Source organism: Platalea leucorodia (assembly GCF_965183815.1).
Source record: "Platalea leucorodia genome assembly, chromosome: 6".
Lineage (NCBI taxonomy): Eukaryota > Metazoa > Chordata > Aves > Pelecaniformes > Threskiornithidae > Platalea > Platalea leucorodia.
The window spans coordinates 71,869,304-71,887,905 of NC_138828.1; positions in this window are offsets into that span (position 1 = coordinate 71,869,304).

The window sequence follows — 18,602 nt, forward strand, 5'->3', positions numbered from 1 at the left end:
GGAAAGATGCTGATTAGAAAAGAATTCTGAAAGAACTAACTAGATTCTGGAGTCAACTTCAAATTTAATTTTAATTAACTTATTAGCAACCATGTGACTGAAGCTATAAAATGCAGGATTTCTTAGATGTGCCTATTCTTTAAATACTCAGCTTGTGTGTTCCTCAGAACGCTCTGTAAGGTAAGATCAAACAAAAAATAGCAAGTACAGAACTGGATATTTTGATGAATACTAATTCCATATTAGTGTTTTAATGTCTAATATAGAAAACTGTTCTTTTTTTTTCTTAGCCCAAAGACCTTCTGAGATAAGTCTTTTTAAGGCTTTTGTTGCCGTAAAACAGATTGCTTTATTTCATTAGTTTTCCTGTCAGTCAAATAAAGACTTATTATGCTGATCTTTGTTCTCTCATCTTTGTTCTAGTACACTTAATGGCTTAACATTAAGCCAATAGATTAGCTTAGTTGCTGTACTTTTTCACCTGCTAGCCAACTTTGTTCCTTAGATACCATTCAGCTTCTTCCTCTTGCTGAGAAACTTAAGGCTAAGTACTTATCACCCCAATGCTGGAAGCAAATGTGCTAGAGATAGGAAGAGTTTTCTTGGTGAACAGAGAGGTACGTTTCATGCTGTATTTGGTTACCATACTCAAGACGGCCAGAGTGAGACCTTGGCAGTTTCTAGCCAATTGGGGCGGCAGGCATGCCTCCCCCCGCCTCCATCAGCTGCGCACTGACTGAACCTGACTTGCAAACATAGGGGTTGGCTGTCTTTCCTAATACTGTCCAGAGTCCTTTCTGCTGACTGGGAGGGAAGGAAGAGGCTCTTCACTTTCTTGTCACTTCTCTTGAGTGCCAGCACAGCAGAGGATGCTCAGCAATCACTCATCTGTTTACTGATTCACAAAAGATTTGTTTTTTAAGGGAAATCTTCTGATTCTGAGAGGAGTCTGCGCATGTAATGCCACAGCTTTTATCTTCTGAAGGCACTGTTCTGTCACCATGATGTTCCTTGGAGGCAACAAATTCTCTAATGCTTTCTTTAATTGATGTAAGTATAGATTAATCATATGCTAACTTGGCAAGTGGCTTTATTGCAAATTGCTTCTGTCTTCAAGCACAGTAAAATGCTCATTGTAAAAAGAAATAAAAAAAATCATGGGGAGTTTCAGCTCCTTGGTACAAATTGAGTTGTTGGTGTCTGGCGTAAGTATTCTAATTAATATGCAAGGAAATAATCTTACAATAGTAAGATCTAAAGAAAAAGGGGTAGGTATGGTGGTTTCTTAGTGTATGTAGTAATGCATGTGAAAACTTCCAACAGACAGATGGAGACTCTTGTATCCTTGCTTGTTTGTATTTAAAAACATAGAATAGTTTGGGTTGGAAGGGACTTTTAAAGGTCATCTAATCCAACCCCCCTGCAATAAGCAGGGACATCTTCACCTAGATCAGCTTGCTCAGAGCCCCGTCCAGCCTGACCTTGAATGTTCCAGTGTTTCACCACCCTCATTGTAAAAAATGTCTTCCATATATCTAGCCTAAATCTACCCTCTTTTACTTTAAAACCATTACCCCTTGTCCTATCACTACAGGCCCTGCTAAAAAGTCTGTTCCCATGTTTCTTATAAGCCCCCTTTAAGTACTGAAAGGCTGCAATAAGGTCTCCCCAGAGCTGCCTTTTCTCCGGGCTGAGCAACCCCAGCTCTTCCAGCCTTTCCTCATAGCAGAGATGTTCCATCCCTCTGATCATTTTTGTGGCCCTCCTCTGGACCCTCTCCAACAGATCCATGTCCTTCCTGTGCTGAGGACCCCAGAGCTGGACGCAGTACTGCAGGTAGGGTCTCACCAGAGCAGAGTAGAGGGGCAGAGTCACCTCCCTCAGCCTGCTGGCCACGCTTCTTTTGATGTAGCCCAGGATGTGGTTGGGTTTCTGGGCTGCGAGCGCACATTGTCGGCTCATGTCCAGCTTTTCATCTGTCAGTACCCCCAACTCATGGAGGAAAGGTGTTGTATATTTAAGCTGTTATCCTGAGAAGTACTGAAGGCTTAAGTTGAGTTTCTGATCCTGTATCTTTTTTATTTGTTAACTTTTTGAGTCCTAAGACTGAAGAAAGCCAATCACAGAAAGCACTCTTTGTTTAGGCACACAGTGTAAAAGATAAGCAAAGATCACAGACTGTCTGAAGTCTGTCAAGCAGATCAGAAAACCAAACCCATCTCTTTCTAATAACCCTTGGTGTTAATTGATTTGGAGTAAACTTTGCTTGAAGATTTTTTTAAGAGGAACAATTCCCCAAGGCCTATAAAATACCTTCTTTCTGCAAGTGGTTTTTGGGGCATCTGTCCTCAGAGGCAGGTGGCAATAACTGACAGACCCAGAGGTGGAGAATGTTGGCTTGCTTACTGGCTTACTTTCAACTTTGTTTCTATGTATTTTTTTCAGAAATGGTCTTATCTGTTGTCCCCAGTGTTCTGCAGTGCCACATAACAGCTCAATCCCCAAGATACTTTATTTGGAATAGCTGAAAAATCCACTTGCACTAAGTCATAAAGTGAAAAGCTCTAAGGCTGCAAAGCTGCAAGTTAGGCTGGCTGAGAACCATAGTTTGGCAGTAAGCACTTACCTCTTGTATTGGTAGACTATCCTAGTGAATGTATTTTGACTCATCCTTTTATATTACAGTTAAATGTGTATAAAATACAGATGTTTCCAATAGTCTTAGATATCTGCAATGGTTGGCCTGACTCGCTCAGTACCACTGGCAGGGAACAGGAGAGCCAGCTGATGCGAGCTTCTGCATGCAGACCTGCTTGCTCCTTAAGCAGTAAGACCTGACACCTCCCAGGCTCCTAGTCCAGACAGCAATAGCTCTGTCCCTATAAGCCCCTGTTCTAGTCTTGCCATCCTCATATATCCCATTCATCCCTTCCTTTCCTCCTCACACTGAGGAAGAGTTTTGGTCCTTGGCCTGAGAATGAGATTTTCTGTGTTGCTCAGCCATAGTGGTGAGAGGGCAAGGGCAGAAGAGGAGGAAGAAGGTGGCAGTACAGGTAAAACCAAAGGACAGAAAAAATATGCTTCTCAGTTCTGGTAGTGTGTGTTTTGTGGTTGTTTCCCGCCCCCAACCCCAAACCTCCCAAATAGCACTGTTCTGAAGCATGGGGGGGGTGTCCCTCATCCAATGCCAGACCCTAACCGCCTGGTTATCTCTCTGTACCTCAGGGGTGTATGTTTCTTGGTGAGTCTCATGTTATAGTAACAAAACATCAAATTATAGGTTCTAAAAATGTACAGCAAATCACTGAAGATTAATATTCAGACCTCTTTCATAGTAAAAAGAGTGGCAGGTAAGAAATAGAAATGAACTCCTGATTTCTGGTGCTAGGCTATAATCCAAACTGCTCAAAAAGAGTTTGTCTCTACTTCTGTCTTCCAAATTAGACAAAACTGGTCCATGAATGAGAGAAGAAAATGGACAAGTAATGGAGCAAAGGGTTTTCTTTCTCTTCCCCACTGCACTGAAACAGAAGAATCCTACCAAGGGACATGTTTCTCTCATGGGTTGGTCTTAGCAGCCAGAAGTTGTTCCTCATTCCTAACCCTGGTGTTACAGTGGAAGGGGCAATGAAGCTTTTGACTCATCCTAGACTTTTACTACGAAGAAATCTTATGAACAAACATCACAGACAATGGGTAAAAGGAAAAATAGAGATTTGTTTAACTAGGGAGTTGTCAAATCAGCTTGCTATAATGTTTATTACTGTTCCATTACTTCATTACTGGTTCTTAGTTTACGAATTGGCAAGGGTTGTTTTTGTGGTCATACAACCATACATTTTTAATTTAAGTTTAAAAGGAGGAACAAATAGGTAATATAGGAAGATAGCTGGATTTCCAGCTGAAAAGGAACTTCAGGTTCTATAATAGGAAGCTATTCCAGTACAAACTTTTTGGATTGCAAGCTGTTTTTCAAATGGATTAAAAAATAACTTATTGGAGCGCTTGAGCAAGTGAAACAGATAGAATGAGATCATAACACAGAGCAGGTATTGCCAGATCACTTTGAAGAGAGTAGTATCAACTCTTACACTCTGACAAAGGGTTTGGAGTCATCCTACACTGCTAGAGAAATCGAGTGGATCCATTTCATGCAAAAAGACCAAACATTAACCTTGAGGAGGAGCAACTATAGTTAAAAAAAAAAAAAAATGTTTTGTCTGCCAAGCTGTCAGTACTTTAAGGCAATCACTGCAAACATGAAAGAACATGTTGTAGGGAAGAGGGCAGCTTAAAAGAAAGTCACAGCCAGATTCCTCCCTCCTTGGGTTTTTTGGGGGGAAAAAAAAGTTAAGCAGCATGTGATTAAAAGTTGTGAGGTCTTGTTCTCAATCTCCTTAGTTATTTGAAGCTGTCACATTATCCCTTTAACGACTCTGCAAGCTCCCTTGCTTTGATCTCCAAGCATTTCCTTGGCAACCTGGGTAGAAAAACAATTCATATCAGTAAAGATCACTTCAGCTTAGAGGTGATGGTTAATTAGGATAGGTTTGGATGGTCAGTCTCCAAATGCAGTCGGAGTCTTCTCCACATTCCCATTCACATATAGCCCACTGCAACAGAGAAGCATAGATCTGAGGAATAATATCGTATATAATCTGCTGTCTCAAAAATCTGTGGTCATTCAGACTTGCATAACACAAACAAGTCTTGATTTGGTGAGAGAGGGCTGTGGTATCTGTGGAACTATGTGCACAGGCATGAGTCACAAGATGTCCATGTAAATGGCTGCAATCTAACCTCCAATTTGAGATATTATCTTGTCCTTGGTATATCCTATCCCACAAAGGATACTAGGCATTAATCAACCAATGTAGATCAGGACAGAGGTCACTTAATGAGGCCTGAATGCCAGAGGGTCTGGTGTGGTAAACAGTCTTTGGCATTAGTATCTGCTCTTGTGGATTTTGGAGTGAAGTGTGAGTACAAGGTAATGTCCCAGAAGGAGATGAGGAACAGCACATTTATGTATTTATTCCAACTAGAATTAGGTCTAAATTACTTATACACAGAGAAAGGAGCTAAAGAGTTAAAGCTAGGGTTTCAAGCAAAATTGAGGCTGGGATAATTGCAGACAGCAGGATGCTGCAGTAGTGCTTTGTACCTCGAGGGGAAAAAAGTATTAATCAAAATGATTAAGTGACAAACCAAGCCATGAGGATGCGGGGGCTGTGGGGCAGAACTGAGCCTTGGATAACATCGTATTCTGGTCTTGCAGAAGTATGAGGAAAGGCAAGACAGGGACAGCAGCTTAAGGAGCTTCAGGAATTAATTTTGTGCCTTGATAGAATGCTGCGAGGAGTGGAATGGGAAACTAGTAACAAAAAATAGCTGCAGGAGACTGAATGGAGGAAATTGCCAAAGTTATCCAAACTTCTGTTTCAAGAGAAGTGCAAAGTCTCTCAGATAAGCAGAATATAGCATTTGTGCTACCTTGCTGCCTTGAGGATTGTTGAAAGCATGTCAAACTAGAGTAGACACCAGCAATGAACTGTTTAAAGGAGTTACATATGTGCAGGGTATTCTATGAAAATGGAATATATGTTTACAATGTATGTTAACATCAGCACTGAGCTATTTCAAGGAGTGACATATGCAGGGTATTCCATGGAAACAGTATATGTCTATATTGTATGGTTTATGCGCCTGCCTAATGCAGTTATGATGGCAGGTACTGTAGTGAGAGAGGTTATGTCCATATGGTATGTTATCATTTTGCTTCCTTTGAGACAAAAAGAATTCATACAGGAGTAACAGTGGCTACATTAAAAGTTTGTCTAGCTTATTCCGGCACATTAGATAGCTGTTTCTTACAGGCTGGCTAGAAGCTGCATGCCTCTTTCACAATAGTAATTACACAAGTTAGTTTTTTGCTGTTCCTGCTTCCCTGGGTTATGCTTTTGCAGCCTAATGAAACAATCAGGCAAGTTTCCAGCTGTTATTAACTGCTTGAGAATGATCTGTTCTCTCTTAGGGAAGAAGGGGAATAGCAAACAGAGTCTGTACTAATCAGTGAAATATCATGAGTTTCAGTTTAGACAAATTCATGGTGTTTCCCTCTTCCATGGTGGCTCTTCTCTCTGTCTGTTAAGATCTTGAGTACAAAGTTGGAAAAACTGACTGCAGTGGCATTATTATCATGTCTGCTTGTGGATTAGCATCTTGTTCTGGTAAATGGTTATTAAACTACAGGATGGATATTTGCTTTTGGTGTTTCTTCAAAACACTGTTATGCTTCTTACACTGTTTAGTCTGAAGCTTAAACACCATACAGAAGATTCTTTCAGGGACAGGCTTCATATGTTGTCTTCATCTCACCAGTTGATACAGGATGTGTTATGGAAGATCAATAAGCAGTTTTAGACTTAACCATCTATGGAGCAGACCTCTTATTTTTGTATATCAGACTTGTGAGTTTAATGTTCAGAATTTAATTGTTAGGAGGGTGGGGAGGAGAAGAGAAAATGTGCGTAAGACCAGAGAAGTATTTTACTATATATATATATATATATATATACACACACACACACACACATATATATATACACACACTCTATGTATAGCTAAGAGCTCTCAGAAGTTCCTATAAGACATGTCTGTTTCTGCTACTACAGTAGCATGCAAACCTTTGTTGCACAATGTCAGCGAACAAAAACCACTCTGAAAGCCTCATGTGCATGCAGGCCTCTTGGAGAGGGGTTGGGCTGGGGAGGAAAAGGGAGCAGGCGTGACAGATATTTTGATATTTAACACTTGGATAGGTTGTATTCCTCAGCCACAAAAAACGGGCAAGTACAAGAATCTATACGTTTTTACATAATTACCATGTTTTCTATTCCAGGTCTTTAGGAATAGATAGCCAGGAGCTGTCAGATGCCCCCTCCTTCAGAGACACTAAAGATATGCTGTATCTCAACTGAAGTAGAAAAAGCATAAGCAATTATCAAATAAGACGGGAGTGAAGGGGAGAGAACTTTAATTAAATCCATTCTGAAATGGAAGTAAAAAACTGAACAAGGAACTTGACTGCAGGAAGCTTGAGAGGATGGAGAAAAGGTGAGGAAAAAATAAATGGATTAAACATTGCCCCAAAGGCAAATTAATAACTTGGAATAGTCTGATAGTAGTCCAGTCTTCCTCAGGATGTGATTGACTTCTCTGCTCTTCCCTTCCTACTCTCAGTCTCTTGGCCTAACAGAGGGTATTTAATTTGTAGGACTACACTAGCACCAGGCTGTTCCTATAGGCTGTAGTGCTCCTTTTTGTTGATAACTCCCCTTTGCTGGCTTCCCCAGCAAGCAGTGCTGGCTGTGGTGCCCTGCTTCTCTCTGACCTGGAGGGTCTGGCTCCAGCTCTGTTTTGCCTCTGCTCTGAGTGACCTCTTGCACCAGTTCCTGGCAGTACTGCAGCACCTCAGGAAAAGGGGAGAATTGTACCAAAGCAGACACTTCCTCTGCAGAGCAATTTCTCTTTGAAATAAACATACTAAACCACTGTTGGTAGGGGAGAAACCCAAGGCTGAGGCTGCCTGTTACAGCATTAGATGAGGAGAGTTTCCTTGGGCACGTTGGGAAGATTATGGTGCAACCATGGTAGTGTTTTTGTTTGAATTGCGGTAAACCAAGACGTGCTCTGGCTTGTGAGGTAGAGGAGTCTTGGAGCATGTGAACTGGATGTCTTGTAAAGTTTAGGAGAATGAGAACTGTTTTAATGACTAATTTAGATACAGCCTGTAAGGCATAATTGCTTAATGCGGCACAACAGGAGTGTGCCCAGGGAACCAAACTGTTGATGCACAAATGTGCATATAAACAAGCACAACTTAGCTTAGGAAGGGTATGGCCGATAAGTCTCACAACACAAGAATTGGGGAGCTTCCAGAGAAGTCATCAGGAAAGAAGCTAAAATTGACAACCTCATGTATTGATCCTGTGGAACTCATTGCCATTAGGACGTTGGAACAAAAAACATAAATTGGAGAATTGAAACAGGAGCATGGAAAGTGGATCCAAATACATACTCGAAGTTAGGAGGTTCCTAAGAAACCAATAACCAGAAGGTGGACAGGTGAATTGGGGAAGGCTTTTTCTATACTTAGTTTCTTATTGCATCCTTGAATATCCACTACTAGCCATTTTAAGATGTGACTATGGGGCTGCAACAAATAGAGCGCTGTCTAGTTTTATTGAAGTGAGACTGTATAGTTACGTGTACCTTGCAAAGGTCCTTCAAGGAAAGGACAACTTGAGGGAAAGGGTACATCTCCTTCCTAAGCTAAGGAGTCCTCAGTATACTCAGTCTCACACAGCAGCATTCATCATTTCTGTCCTTCCCTGCATCTTTTGTGAGAGGAAAGGCCCATAATGGAATGTACTGCTGGCTGCAGTCTGGATCAGTAGCAACGTAAGGACTCTTTTATTAAGATTTATTTTATGCTTTGCTTGTTTTTTGTGCCTCGGACTACTGAACTGACAGCTTCCTAAGACTATCCACAATGGTTTCTAGATCTTCCCAAATTAAAATAGCTATCTGCGAGTCCATTACTGTATACATATTAAGGTTTTTCTACATCGATTAATCTGATGTATGAGCAATTAATTTTCTGTCACTTAAAACACAAAGTGACTTTCTACAACTCTGCAGTTGGCTTTAGATTTGCCTGTCCTCAGTACACTGTTACGCAAACATTCTCACATCTGCCCTCCTTTTCAAAATAACTCAATGACAGGTTGAGCAATACAATCCCCAGATAATGGTGGTATTGTGCATTACTCTAACATTTGATGGAATTAATTTTATGCAGAAGTAGCTAAATTCAGCAGTATGACCAATATCCAGTTCAGTGTGGTGTTTTAGTGCTTGCATAACTTGCTTGTGTGCTTATATAGCATGTTCTTGCATCCTGTACTGGTCTGGAATAGTGAATTACCTTTCACTGACCAGGTCATGCAAAGTAATTAAAACTTTGACTTTTCACTACAACCATAAACAGGAGGTGAAGGGATCTATGCCCAAAACTCTGCTATGCAATTACCAATTATTTCAATACTTGGGGAATAAGCTCATGACTTTGTACGTTCTTCCCAATGGCTTAGTGTGTACTAACTATAGATTCCTGTTGCTGTTCTCAGGTTAATGTTTTATTAATTAACAATGTAAGTCTTGACATGAAAGCAATGCCCCTTGAATCAACAGCAAAGTGGAATGCGGTAACATAGTGTTGTTCCAGGATTTTTTCGAAATACATGGCATGAGTCATGTGCTTGGATATAATTCAGTCACTATCACATCCTCTTGGCATAATTGGCAATAAAATTTGAGTCTTGTGAAATGTCCTAGGTTCTTCTGATAATCTAGTGACAATCTTACTGTTAATGCCTTGCCTTATATCATATCAACGTTTTTTCTTTCATATACTAGCTTACACCACGAAGTTACAGTAGCTTGCTCAACTTGCAAACCTTCAGCAACAAGAGTGGGCAGAGGTCACCTCCAACTGAACTTAAAAGCCAGTACTTGAGACTCAACTGACCAAAAGGTTGCTATAACAGAAATGCTTGAGCATGAGTAAAGTGTAAAAGATGGAAAGAGACCTTATATGGTAGCTGTCAGTAGCAACCCAAACAGAGGGTATTGGGCTACCATAGCGTTGTGGTTTATCCTGGCAGGCAGCTAAACGCCACACAGCCATTCACTTGCTCCCCCACAGGGGGATGGGGGAGAGAATCAGGAAAAAAAGGTAAAATTCATGGGTTGAGATAAAGACAATTTAATATGACAGAAAAGGAAGGGAAAATAATAATGATAAAAGAATATAAAAAACAAGTGATGCACAATGCAATTGCTCACCACCTCCTGACTGATGCCCAGCCCGTTCCTGAGCAGCGGCCATGCCCCCCCAGCCTACTCCCCCATAAATTGGCTCTCTGTGGAGAAAATGTAAAAAGTATAATTATTAACAGTTTCTGGGAGACGGTTCCTGAAGTACAGAGATGATGGCAATGCTGAGTACAAATACCAGATTAGTCTCATGACCAGTAATTTTATTGTATCATAAACCACTGTTACCCAGTACAACAAAAAGATAACCTTAATCTAGCCCTCAGAGATGATAAACAGCACAACAGGGAACATATACAGCAAGTAAGGTGTTGTATAACATGACTCTGAGAACAAGCACAACAACTCTGAGAGCAAATAAATCAACATTGTGACCAGCAACTATTAACCTGATAATGAATGCTTATAACAAATTTGTCTTAACGCACTTTGGTTAGATCTGTTATCTCAACCATTTGAGCCCTACATTGGGTGCCAAAAAGGACTGTCATGGCCGACCCCAGTCAGCAACTAAGCATCACACAGCTCTTCACTAACTTCCCCTGGGTGGGATGGGGGAGGGAATGAGAAGGGTAAAAGCAAGGAAACTCGTGGGTTGAGATAAAGACAGTTTAATAGGTAAAGCAAAAGCCACGCATGCAAGCAAAACAAGGAATTCATTCACTGCTTCCCGTCAGCAGGCAGGTGTTCAGTCATCTCCAGGAAAGCAGGGCTCCATCACGTGGGAAGACAAACGCCATCACTCCGAACGTCCTCCCTTCCTTCTTCTTCCCCAGCTTTATATGCTGAGCATGACACCATATGGTGTAGAATAGCCCTTTGGTCAGTTGGGGTCAGCTGTCCCAGCTGTGTCCCCTCCCAACCTCTTGCACACCCCCAGCCTCCTCGCTGGTGGGGTGGGGTGAGAAGCAGAAAAGGCCTTGACTCTATGTAAGCACTGCTCAGCAGTAACAAAAACATCCCTGTGTTAGCAACACTGTTTCCAGCACAAATCCCAAACATAGCCCCATACAAGCTACTATGGAAAAAATTAACTCTATCCCAGCCAAAACCAGCACACATAGGGTGTTATGCAGATTTATAACTTGTTTTTTTTATGTTACCTGAGTAGCTGTGCATACATCTGTCTGGAAGCTTGTGCAGTTACAGGGCAGGGTATCTTCTCACTGGAAGAGCTCTCTTGCTAAGAGCCATTTCATAAACTCAGTACGAAGGTACCTTATTCTCTTGAAATCACAGTGAAATTAACTTCATTTTTAATGTCTTCCTAGAATATGCTGTTCTGCTTAAATAAATTTTATAAATTATTAGACCACCTAAATAATTATGTGGTTAAGAAGTATTACTTATCTTGAGCAAGGACTGACAATGAAGTTTATTGCAGAAACATTCTTTTACAATTTGACTGCAACTGAAGCAAAGATGATCTTTTTTTATGGAGAATTCCTTTTGCTGTTACTAGTGTTAACTAGCTGAGAGTCCTGCTTTTGACAAATAAAGATAGTAGGCTAAATTCTTGTAGTGTCATCCACCTCCCTTTCTAGAGATCACAGTTCAAATGACTCTGGTTTCCAGAGCAGAAACACCTGGAACGGAAACACTTTTATGCTCAAGATATTCTTTATGGACAAAGAGGAAGCACACCTTAGACCTTCTAAGAATTTATTGTTAACTGTGAGTTCATTGTTGCTATAATTGGAAGTTTAAGAGTCTCATTGTAAGTCCAGATCTGTTTATTACAGAGGAAGAGAGAATAACAGTAGAGTCAGAAGTGTTATACGCACACTCCTCAGCTGCTGCTCCTCTCCCTAGCATTACGCTCACTCATCCTCTGCTCCTCCAGGTCCTAAGGTTGATGGTTTCACCCTGGTGGGAGATGGGTTATGACAAGTCATCTGTATCGCCAGTCCTTTGTTCTTTTTTTATTGGTCTGCAGCTCCATGTGACATCTGATTTTACTATGTAATGGTGCCTTTTATGTATGTTAGATACTATTTTTTGTTGACTATTTCTTTGTTTGACGACCAGTCACCTGGTGGCAGTGGCCAGGTTCAGCCAAGAGCCCCAATCTGCAGACAACCCCCTGGTGATGAGGCAGGTCTGAGGGTCAGATGAGAATCAAAGTCAGCAAGTCAGGGTCAGGCCTGTGACCCCAGCACCCAGGGTCGGGCACAGCCCTGTGATCAACAGGCAAGTCCACAGTGATGAGGAAGGTCGGAGTTTGAGCCGCAAAGTCAGGCCTGTTGGTCAGGGTAAAGGTCTGGATCAGCTTCACCTGGACTGAGGACAACAGCAAAGAACATCCCCTTACCGTGCTCTCCTGAGTGAAGGCGGAGGGGAGTCCCTGCTGTTCAGAGAGGCTCTCCTCACAGCTGGCTGCCTGCCTCTAAGCTGGCCCTGAGCCCAGGACGGGCTGTGTGCTCAGGGCCCTGACACCAAGAACTGCTGAAAATGGTAATAACTAACAGACTTTGACCCCAATAGCTTTTGAAATGCAAAGCAGGCACTTCAGTCATCAGCCTTTCCAGTATTTCATAACCCCTGGAAACGTAAGGGAGTTTCGCATCTTTACGTTCATGTAATTGAAACTTACTGAGTGTGACAAAACTTTTTTTGTAACATTTTCAAAGCTACAACAAAAGGCATTTAAATGCCCCTGGAAATCACAGCTAAAGCTTGGGAGAGGCAGGAGGATCTATCTCCCTAGTTTTTTCTTTCATTCCCCAGTTCCTCAAAGTGGGAGAAAAACACCTATGTTCACAACATGCAGAATTTCACCATATTTACACCTGAAGCTTTAATTACACAAATTAAAGTAGTGACACTTTAAAGCCAATTCTTATATTACATTATCTGTCCCTACTTTTAGAGGAGAATACTTTGGTAATATCTCTTAGCCTTCAAGAGAATAAATGGTGAGCTGCTGCTTGCCCGGTTTCATAAATCTGTGGAAAGAATAATTTGTTACACAACTATCTCTGCATTATTTTTAGTCCCTAGATGAAGAAAAATGAAATATCAGACCTAAAACTACAGCTAGACAAGCTAAAAGGGTCTGGCAGCTTGAAGCGAAGCTGGGATTGGTGCTATTTTAAATAACTGAGCAGGTTGGATAGGGCAAAGTTTGGCAAAGTTTATTTTCCTAGCTTGATTTCCAGGACCAACTTTCACAAGAAAGCAACATGAGTGTATATTTCTACTCTGGGCTTGCTCTGCCTCCTTTTTAGGCACATTCAGCATTGTGAGGAATGTGTGGACTCTGGGCTTGAGCAGTGCTTACTGCTCCCAGGGGGCTGCAGCTCGAGCCCTGCAACTTAAGTTTTGAGCAAGCTAGAGACTGGCTGAGAGCGTAATGCATGGAAAGGCATGTCTAAGGCTAGAAGGAGTCATTATGTTGTCGAGGATAATACTGTGAGTCAGAACATGGAGCTTCACCTGGAGGGACCTTGTGTTACAGCCTGATGTGTTAGCAGTTTAAGTGATCTTTCAAAAACATCACCAGTTCTCCTCTGAAGATTTCAAGAGGAGTAGTAAATAATTCCTAAGTGTAATAGGACCGCTGATTGGAAAAACTGTTTCTGTAGAAATTGCCTGCCTGTTCTTTATGTCTATAACAAGACTTTAGGAAAAGATGTGTAAACAATTCATCTGTCAGGATATATCTGCCTGGTGGAAGCAGGTTTTGCTACTACACGAAGAGAGAAGGAAGGCTCAAGCCCTTAGTATGCTGAGAAGTTCCCTTGCTTACAGCATTAATAAAGACAACAGAAGCTGCTCAAACATATCAGTCTTGGGAATTTTGAAAGTATTCTCCAATGTTCAACCAAAAAGCCCTTAGCTGCTTCCCTTCCCACCCTAGAAGGGCTTCATTTTGGGGCACAATCCTTCTTTATAACAAGAGTTACTTTGAGCATAGTTTCTTTCCACCTGGAAAGAACCTGTACCTGGGAGCACCTCTGGTCTTAACTCAGGGCATGACCTTACAACATAAAAGCTTTTACTTGTCAATATTTAATTCAACATTTACTAAATGGCAAGTGGATGCTGGCTGACTTCACTGGAAATAAGTTGGCAAAATTTAACTAGGTTTAATCTACATGGAAGGTAATGTTGGAAATAACCTTAACATAATCATAACATTAAACTCAGCTCGTAAGATTTTTCCTAAATGATGACATACCAGACTTGCATGTATAAATGAAAGAAAATGGTTAAAACAACACTAATGGACAACACAGCAAAGGGTAATTATTAACCACTTTTTCTTCCAAAGAACTGGGAAATACTCTGCTGTAGCTGATTCAAGGCACTGTTATGCAATAATCAGTAAAAACTATTTTCAAATATTCAATATTCTTGTTCTGTTTTTTCTCCCCGATCTGTTACACCTGCTTGTACTGATGCCTCCATGTTGGGAACTTTGACGTTTTTAAGATGAAAAGACTACTAAATAAAAATGGTCGGTGTCCTGGCTTTTCTCTCAAAACTATGGTTTTAGCAGTGCAGGAACACAATACATTTCCATCAAGGACATGCAGCCATGAAAGACACCACATTCCAGTTTTGGGGGTTTGACTAAGTAGGAAGTTCTCACTTTCCATAGCAAAGTATTTCTGTACATGCTTAATTTTCCTATGGAATTAGGTTTAAGACTAAACTGTATACTACTGCTTTGCCATATCAGGACATTTTTCTAGAACTAAAATCCAAGCATCAGTTTGGCTTACCAATTTGAGACCACATTTCCAAAGGGACCTACCTGCATAGAAACCAGCTACATCTTTATGTGTGAATGAGCATTCACACATATAGTTACAGACACTGTATACTCTCTGGTTATCACATGTACTCTGGCATTTCTGTTTCAAGCTTCCTAACAATGAGAAAATTCATCTGGAACCTGAAATTAATATTCAGATAGAAGTCTGTGAAATTTTCAGTTGGTGAGTTTTCAACTTAGGCTTGCTTGTAAAGATTCTCTCTGTTTGTCTTTTTGGTTTGGGTTTTTTTTTTTTTTTTTTCTGCTGTGTTTAAATTTCAATTAAAAAAAATCTTCGCTTCTTTCTTGCATAGTATCTAACAAAGCAGTTCTTGTTTGTCCTCTTTCTTGGTCATGAGTGCGTAAGTTGCCCTTGAGATGGTTTCTTTGTGTTCTTGCTCAAGTTGATACAGGCCAAACTTATAAACTTGAATCTAAAACTTGGGAATACTTGGATCAAAGAGGTATCTTTGTTTAGTCTGAAAGGATTAGTTCTAACATGGAGGGGGCTGCTCTTCAACAGTCATTGAATTCATGCTTTTTGAACAGGCATATCTTCCCAAAGCTTACATAACCATGTATAACTGGTTTTATAATGTAGCAGCGCCAGCTTTATAGTCCTGTCTTGCTTAGTTTCCTGTCCTTACGCTAATCATGGGACATGCTGAAAAAAAATGACAAATGACGGATGCTACTAAGAAGCAGTGCGTCTTGCTTTTAGATGTCACAAACCTAATCGCTTTGGATTAATTTAAAAGTTGTGAAGATTTCAATTAAAATGTAGATTATGTAAAATGCAAATTAAATGTACATAAGTCTGGAAGGTATCATCTGTCACTTGCATCTAAGATACAAGATATGTTTGAACCTCACCTGTCCACTCCCTCACTCTCACTCCAGAGAGTGAGGAGAGAATCTCCTATTTCTTTATAACCACTGTAACACCTGTGTTGCAAAGGGCTAAGGTACAAGACTCTATTTTTTTCCTGTTAATTGTAAGATATTGCATGCCAAGTTTGAGATGCTTTCAGATAAAACATGCTAGAGGATCTTATAGAGAACTTCTTTCCTGTCCCCCCCAAAGTGTTGTTTTCATCGATTAGCATCTTGTAACCATAGAAAGATGCCTATGTTTAGCTGAAGCAAATTTGATGGTAATACCTTTTGAGAACTTAACTCAGATTTATGTAACAGGGTCAAAGGTGATCTGCAGGAGCTGCCAGAACAATCATAACCTGAAATACAAACCAAGCACCACATGCTCAATAATGCCACCTTCCCTAAAAGAACAAGATTACTTCAAATCCCAGCCAGAATTTACACTTTCAGCCAACTCACCTCTGTACAGCTGCCTTTCTACCTAACGCATCTTGGATAGCTTAGCATCTGCAAGCTTACAGAGAATCCAATTAAATTAGCTATTAGGGTCCTTGGGGAGATGCTGATGAGCCTAATTTAACATACATTGGATTTTCAGAGAAAGCAATACGCATACCAGCAGGGAAAAGCCAAAACAGAGAGCCCCTTTTCACACCGAAGAGTGTTCTTATTTCTGCTTAGCTTTGGGATGTAAGGAATTAATAGCAAAAGTAAAGTCAGAACTGCTACACCCTTGTCCTGTCCCGTGTTTTGTTTAGTATTTAAACTGACACTGACATGGAGTTCCTCTCTATGGCACAAAGCCAGAATGGCAGACAAGGTAAATTTTTTTACAAACTACTGTGCTTTTTGTTACTGTACAGTATGTTTTGTCCCAGCCTTTCAAAACCTTGCAAAGGGGTGACTCCTGACAAGTACGACACACTATCTCACGCACACGAGTACTGGACAAGCACATCACTGTTAAAAGCCATTTACAGCACATGGAATGCTGTGGGTGTTCCTCTACCTGGTCACTTGTAATCGGGTAAGAGTATATGAATGCGAGTCCTAGCCTTAGGCACTTGCATTTCAAATGTCTATTGGTTCAAATGTGGGAAGCAAATCTTTTTCACGTTGTGTGGTAACTGAAACAAAGACCTCTTGTATGGTATTGCAGCCATACAAGGCAGTTTGTTTTCTATTGGGTAGGAAAGACTGATTGCATGAATTCCAGCTGAAGCGTCATACTATTCTTTGTTTTTATTGTTAATTATTTATTACTTTTGAAAAGGTATAAAAGAGTTAAAGCTGGCTCTGAATTTAATTCAGTGATTTAACTGTCTCTATTTCAGAGAAGAGGGCTGCTGTAGCAATCCTGAAGAGGGCTGCTTCTGAACTGCACTGAACTTCAGAAATTGGAAGTGAAGAATACTTCGGATAAGTGGTGAGTAGCACCTAGAAGTTGGACTTCATACTTTGGAGCAACTTCTCAAATTTGGCAATGTTCTCAAAGGTTTGACTCGAGGAGGAAGGAATAGATTTATCTTGGTATAAACCATTTTTGTGAAATTTGTAAGCAAATAATTTCCTGTGCTAGTCAACTACTCAGGTTCTATATAAGCAGTCAATAACTCTGAAATCTCTGTCTTCCTCTCCTGGTTAATAGATTTCTATGGAAAATAGCTTTAATTTCCCCCCCCAATTTATGTATATAAAAAAAAAAATATCTTTATTTTGAAATAGAAATTCAGATTTTCCCCTTCTCAGTAGAAGAGATCAGATTGTGACTTGTATGAAATACTGAAATCCAGATACAATAATTCATCATCTTGTAAAGACACTTTTGGACTGCTACTACAGAGATACATAAAAAGAGACATACACATTTTTTTAACACTGTCAACCTATTACTTAAGAGAACAGGTATTTCTGGAAGCTGGGGTGTCTACAGTATTTGAGATTAACTCTTGCTAAATGGTTCAGTACCATAGGAATGCTCTGTGCCAAAATAAAGTCATGCCACACCTGACTCCAACAATGGTATTTTAATATTGGGACTGTTTGACGTTTTCCACAAACAGTATAAGAAGCATTGACTTGTACAGTCTCACTTGCACCAGAATAGATCTAGCTTAACAAAACTACTTGAGAAGAAAATAATCCCTTCAGTTCTTAATGGAGTTCCAGAACACCTATTTTAACCAGATAGTTACGTCACTTATCAGGATCTAATACATAAATTATTCCTGATTTGGGGGACACAGAAACTTGAAATGTGTTCTTTGTATTGGATGCTCTAATTAATCAATCTTTTCATTAATAGATGGTGGATTTCTTTTGTGTGAGTGTGTATGTGTGATTTTACGGTACCAGGGAGTGGAGCACATTCATTGAAGTACATGCCGTAGACCAGTGACAGAAGCATCTAGCTGGAAGCACAGGGAAGTCCTCAGCTTAAGTCTGTTACCTTGTAAGGATGGCTTCTTTACCAAAAGGCACAAAGTGGTCAGTCACAGAGAATTTCGGCTGTGAGTTGAGTGGAAAAAAGTAGCAGCAGTAGCTCTAAAGCATACAAGCTACGGGATAGGACTTTTCTCCTCCATCCTCTTTTACTAGAGTTTTAGTGTTGAATCAAACAAAAAAAAAAAAAAAAAGGTCTTCTGAGGCACCTACCTATTTACAATGAATAGGGAACCAAAGTTCTCAAGTTGGACAATTTTGCCTTTCCGAAGGCAAAAATTATTAGATGTCAGTCTACCATGGCCCAGTAGGACTTATTGAGCCTGTTCTGGTTATTTTTACACTGTGTTTTCCAAAGATTAGCAATTCACACCCTATTGCAGTGTTGTCCCTCTTAGTGCTTCTTTTTCCCATCTTTAAAAGAAACCAAACTATTCTGTGCTACACCTGAGAGAGGTTTGCTTTGAGGAGTGCAACACAGTCCCTTTCCGTCCCTGAGAGGCTGTGCTGGTTTATAATTACAAGTGAATTTTGTCAGCTGGAAGCTGCACTTCTGACTTCCACGTTTTCCCTGTGCATAGTAGTGCAATGTTGACACAGACATAAACTTTTTATAGAGGTA